The sequence below is a fragment of the Barbus barbus genome (assembly GCF_936440315.1).
Source record: "Barbus barbus genome assembly, chromosome: 23".
In the NCBI taxonomy this organism is placed as follows: Eukaryota; Metazoa; Chordata; class Actinopteri; order Cypriniformes; family Cyprinidae; genus Barbus; species Barbus barbus.
The window spans coordinates 8,778,293-8,784,778 of record NC_136751.1 but is presented as its reverse complement, the minus strand read 5'-3'; positions in this window follow the sequence as shown (position 1 = coordinate 8,784,778).

Sequence of the window (6,486 nt, the reverse complement as noted above, 5' to 3'; positions counted from 1 at the left end):
GAACACACGCATTCACACATTACAGAAAGAGAGAAAGTGAGGAAAGGATGAGCTTAAGAGAATGAAAATGTGAAATCCCAAGTTTACAGCAATATGTGCAATTGCATAGACCTGAACCACCAATCACTTATTTAACACTCAGATTGAGTTTCTCAATGAGGCAAACATTTATATTAAATGCACCAGTTCAGCAAAAATCTGGAGTTGTACTTGCTTGCGTTGCTTCTGTGTTAAGGGATTCCCTTGTGTTGTCTTCATTGCAGAAAGGGGGTTTCCCGAGGTTGCTGATTGGCTGACAGTTAAGTAGTTGTTTGTAGTGAAGTCTTGGGCATTGGCTCTTGGCTGAAGTTGTGGAGTTGTGGGCTGGTTGAAGTTTTAGATGGGCACTCGAGGTCAGACTCGGAGACATGGCATTGGCAAACTTAACTTAGCACACGAAACTCAACAGAAAGAACAGAAATTAACCTCTTAACTGTCACCCCCCCTTTTTGAAAACGTTTTGAAAGTGCACTATTTAAAGTTAAATTGTAATAATTCATGAATGCTTTTGAATACAGATCTAAGATTGGTCTCCTTTTAAAGAAGACAATCAGCAGATTATTGCAGAAGTTAAATATTTTCAAAAAACAAAAGTAAAAAAAAGTTATAAAAGTTTAAATTTACTGTAAATAACATGTACGATACTATTATTATTATATATTATATAAAATAAATATTTTACAAAATATATTTTAATCCAGATTTGGCATAAAATTAAAGCCATATGTCTAAATATGTTGTGTTCCAAATTTGAAGTTGATATAAAAAAAATTGAGGTTACTATGCAATTTTGTTTAGGCGTTATACCACAACCAGCCACCGGGTGCCATTCAAACCCCATTGAAGTTTTTTTTATGCACTTTTCTGTAACAAATGGATCAATTTCTCTCTCACTCTTACTCCTATCACAAAATAACCACCAAATATGGAATCCTGAGACTCAGACCTTTCCGATGATATGTATTTTGTCAAGATTATAAAATGTTTTGATTCTATAAGACCGTAATACATTTAGTCACCACTAAGGGGGAGGAGCCCGCTAAAAGATTTTAAAGTACAATTGCTATGGTGACGCAATATCCGATTTCAAAACGGTTTTCACAGGATGAATTGTGAGATTTTAAGCTTTCAAATGATATATAATATATGATGATTACTAAAACATGTGATAGGAAAAAAAGGAAACTAATAGAATTTTTGTGTCAAAGGTCAGCGCTCCTATTATGGTGTATATGTTTTGAGGTGCGCTCTTGTCATAAATTAATCTAATACTGCTCCTACATAATTTTTTATAACAAACAGTGGTGAAATATCTATTTAGGAGTCTTGGACCTTTCCAATGATATATAGTTTGTCATGATTAGATTAGGATTTAATGGTAATATATTGAAGTAAAGTTAGGTGTCCCGTATACGGGATGGTGACAGCTAAGTTAAAGTAAAAGGATAAAAGGATGTAACGAGACTAAGTGTTTTTTCTTCTCATCGTGGTGTTAAGTAGCTGCTGGCATGTAGGCCAGAGCACGCTCAGAGAGCACTAAAAAGCAGCGTCAAAACGCGGTAGCAAAAAAAAGGAGAAGAGCTTGATAGTGTCCTGAGTTTTTAAACTCGGCTTTTAGACACCTCCCAATGGTTATCTTGACCAATTAGATACTGTCCTGGCTCGGGGTGTTACTTTGTTTCTCCACCCAATCAACATGTCGTGGTCAGTCACATTGTCCGAATTTTAAACGATCTTGTAGAATATAATTTCGGACGTGATGATTAACAACCCTTTAAAGTTGTTCAATAGTTATTAAAAAGACATACACCATATGTGATTAAAACATGATCGCTAATTGTGTGGGTTACATACATGATATGGAGTTATGCATAGAAATGATTAGTTTCATGAAAATTAAAATACAGTATTTTAAAATTATTTTTGGTGCATATGGAAACAGCAGTCTCTGTGAGGTTCTGTGTAGGACATAGAGACATGTTCTGTGAACAAAGGAATTTCAGTCTGGTCTATCTTCTATGTGGGGGAAAAATCAGTCTAAGGAAGCTTGTGATTTCCACCGTGGGACACATGTAACGGCCATCTCTTTGACCATCGATCTTGATTACTTGCCCCCAAATTTGACGATCTCCTTCCTGGTTGGAATTATCAATAAGACTTATTTTCTTTTAATGTTGCAAGCTGTTTTGTGAAAGAGTTGGTTGGTTCGCTTGCTTCAGACTAGTGGCGCCAGAATCGAATTTATGACGTTGTCCTGTTTTCTTGGGGCCTCTTTGGAATTTTGGCTCCTCATGTTTCAATGTTCTGATGAATCTTAAATTTCTCTGATTTTGTCTCTGATATCCTACATGCCTGTAACTGAACACATGACTTGCAATTTATCAGAGCTATACTGCATGCTTTGAAATTATCTGTTTTGTGGAATGAGAAATAAGTATAGTAATAAGTAAGTTCTAGCACACTTCAGCTTCCCGAGCTTGGTTAACGTAACCCAGGAATTCTTAATTGCACTCACATACAGCACCAAAAAAGATAAGCCTTGCCACTGTGTGCACTAATTGGGAAATGTGAGGTCAGTAATAACAAATATTTTAACACTATGATAGACTGATTACATTACAATGATGTGTTTTTCAAACACTTTCACAGTCATTGAGCTACAAGTTGAGACAAAATACACCCAACTGCAAAACTATAAGAAATATTACTCTTGCTATTGCACTGCTATCTATGAAGGAGCATTCCTTAACACATAGATGCTTCAGGTAAAATCATTCTCTCAGTAGTTTTCTATGATCACACCAGATGTCTTACAAATGTTCCATGGATCACTGTTGAGTTGAATTGTATTTTCAGGGCATAGTTTTCAGGGCTCTTTTGATGCCTGTTGAGAGGTTGGCTCTGACTACCCCAAGCACCTCTCTGCCCACCAGCTTTGCAGGTATTGAGCTGAGAGAGCCACAAGGGTCTCTGAATGAGATGTTTTATGATGGTTTTGGTGTCACAATATCACACAGTTACTGCTATGAGCGATCCCTTCAGTGTGTGTGTGTGTAACCTCGGCATGTGGCAGTGTTGATCATATTCAAGTCAGTGTGAATAAAAGGGTCTAGAACGGTCAAGCTTGCTCCCTTTGGCCACCTCTTGATGTTCTTGTTAACAGTTTCTTCTGGAGGCAAAGTAGTATTGGGGGCATCTTTCAGTGTAATGTACTGTAGTTGTTAAAAAAAAAAAAATGCTGGACTGGCAAATACAAAATATGTGTTACAAAATTCTGCACTGTAGCTCTGGAGACACTATATTTTGTTTCTTTCCTTGCTTTGCAGTAAAGACAATAACTGGGAATGCACAGAGAGTTCATATTCAAATCAGAATATGGACTGTTAAATGGAACACTGATCAGTAATATGGGCATTATGGGTGATGTGTTGTGCTGCTGGCATGCTTCTGTTTGGAAATTAAATGTGGGTGATGTATGCAAATGAAATACTGTTTGAAACACAGCTGAGATTGTCTGGGAGGGAGATGGAGCCCTAGTAGATATGTGGTCTGGAATAATGCAATGCAGAGGTTTTCAACTGTTTTGCCTCAGGACAATCAGGACATTAAATTAAATACATAAATGTGAGTTTAAAATAACATCAAATAATAACAAATAACATCAAATAACATTACACTCTGATAGCAATTTGTAACTATTTTACATTTGAGAAAATAATACTGGTGATTTGTACAGTCTCATTTGTACATTTTCATTCAATCTGCTTATTCAGTGAGATGTAGGGATGAACCTTCTTGCTTTACGATTGGGTTGAATAACGCCAAAAATCATGTGTGAAAAGGTTTATATCACTGTACATTGTTCACGAAATGGATATTTACAGTCAAAAATTCTGAAACGAGTACTTGACACTTATTGTAGAGGTGTAGTAAAATTAGCCAATATAGGGACAGTTTTATAAATAGCTTTTGGCTTTTATAATAGTACTGTCGAGTTTTACTAAAGACGCGCAGTGACCAATTAGCGCTGAAAAGGCGTGGACACGATTCACGATTGTACGCGAGATACCGAACGCGAAACAAACCTCAAGAACGAAATGAAAATTGTAAGAAGCCTGAAATATCCATGGCCTGATTTGACTAGCATGTTTCTCACCAGCAGAGAGTCAGTCTGAGTAACAGCAAGAAAAATTCTGGATGCGATGTCTGAGTGTATGGATGAGATGGACATTAACGAGGTTCTCAGCCTGTGTACGTCTGTAACAGATCAATGTGTCTTGTTGGCTGCAAAAAATTGTGATTCTATGACATGTGAAATTGTTGCATCACTGGTTGATTTTATATTTGAGCAAAACATGTTTGTCTGCATAGATTATCTCTGGCTACACCACCGGTTTAATGTCGTTACTACTGTTTGTTTGTAAATTTGATCATTTTCTTCACTACTTCAACGTGTGAATGTATATTCAACGATATATTGTTGAAATAAAAGGTTGTCTCAACTTGTTCTTCTGTTTCTCTGACTTCATAAAAACGTCTTTATTTAAAACATTGAAATGTAACGATTTACGCGGTACAGATAGCAAGTTTTTTGTTTGTTTGTTATCAATTTAATGATATTTAATAAGAAACGATCTTGTATCTTATCTCTGATACAATAATGTAACGTAAATGTCTTGAATAAAGATGCAATATTTTATTGAATCAAACAAATTAGCAGAAATATCGACTTATATGAACAGCAAAAACTAGCAAGCGTAAGGCCCAACAATTACAATTAGGTAGGGGAAAATAAGATAAGGATGGTGAAACCATGGTAAACAAATTCAGACCGAAAGAGCGCACAAAGTCATGGAAACTTAAAAATGGTTCTGGTTTCAAAGCTTAACGCTATGAAAAACTTTGCGTTTTATATCTCACAATGGCGTGAGGAGACCTAGAACAGTAGCGCCGTTAAACATGTAGGTAGATGAAAAATCTTAAATATCAACTAGAATGCAGCTCTGATGTGACTTATCTCAGTAATAAACAGTCGCATTTGCTAACTAACTATTGGAATTCATGACGTGTTAAAACGCGTCGGTATACTGAATGAGGACAAAACTGCTTACCGCACGTTTTCATAAAAAGAAGAGCAAAATATCGAGACATCTGCTTTCTGGGTCAGATTTAAAAGACTGATGTCTAAAACATGGGTATCAAAGCATCCGTTTGGACAAAATAAAAAACATACGAATCGTCCCACCTTTCGCTTAAAATGACGTATCAACTGTAATTCGTTTAACTGTTGCTTAGAGACATACGCAAAAGAAACACATATCTGTGTATGCACTGTGAAATGCATAGCTTCAAGCTTAATAGTTAGAAAATTTTGAAGTGAAATAGTGGTATGTAGGTAACAGAAAGACACAAACACCTGCTTTTCACACTCGGTTTGTCTTGTGAATGCACACATCGTAGACAGACCAGAAAGATAGTGTTCTGATTGTTTAAATAGTCATTTATTTTGGGTTTATTTTATTGGTTAAGATGCATCGTGTGATTTAGGTCAGAGGTCATAGCAGTCATCTTAGTTTTCACTTCTCAGCAGCAGTAGATTTCTCCCTGAAAAAAGCTATATTTCTGTTATTTCATGCCAGAGGCTATCGTCTGTAAGTTTAATTGTTTATTGAATTCCTTCTATGTTAAAAAAATAAGTATTTCATGCCATTTAGAAAGAAATATAGTTGTGCATTTGAATAAGAAGATTGTTGTTTTTCTTTCACGTGGTAATGCTAGATTTGCTACTTTCTTTCCTAAAAGTTACTTTTAGACATACTTTATACTTAATGTATGTTTTGTGTTTGCATTATAGTTTCACAAAAAACGATGTTGTGCAACTGAAGATTTCAACTTTCGACTTTTTCTTCAGCACTCAAACTGTTTAACTATCTGTCGAGGTGCAACCTACTTGCAGCAGGGGCAGAATAGATAGTCTAAAATAAATATAATTTGTTTAGTCTTAAGCAGCTTCAAGTAGAAGGACTGTCATTTAATTGTTGTTATATTTCTTTTGAGAATTTAACCCTGTTAACCCTAATTACAGAATAAGGCAATATCGGAAAACGATCAGAAAAACCTGAACGTAAAACACCTGATTTCATTTTTCACTTAGAGAATTTGTTAAAATGTTATAAATTAAGGAATTTTCTTTAACTCTTGCAGGTTTATGATCGAATAAGAGTTAAAATAACAACTAGAATAAAGACTATCGCGAAAATCTACATTAAGGGTATCAGATTTCTCGGACCAGGTATGTTATCATGGCGAAGAATAATAATTTTGACCTCCCTCCTGATCCATCTCAGCTATCGTTGAGGTTTTGTCTGTCTGTCTGTCGGTCAGGTTTTTGATTGAATGTATCGTTTTAAGGTGAACAGAACGCGTTAGATCGATGCACGTACTATA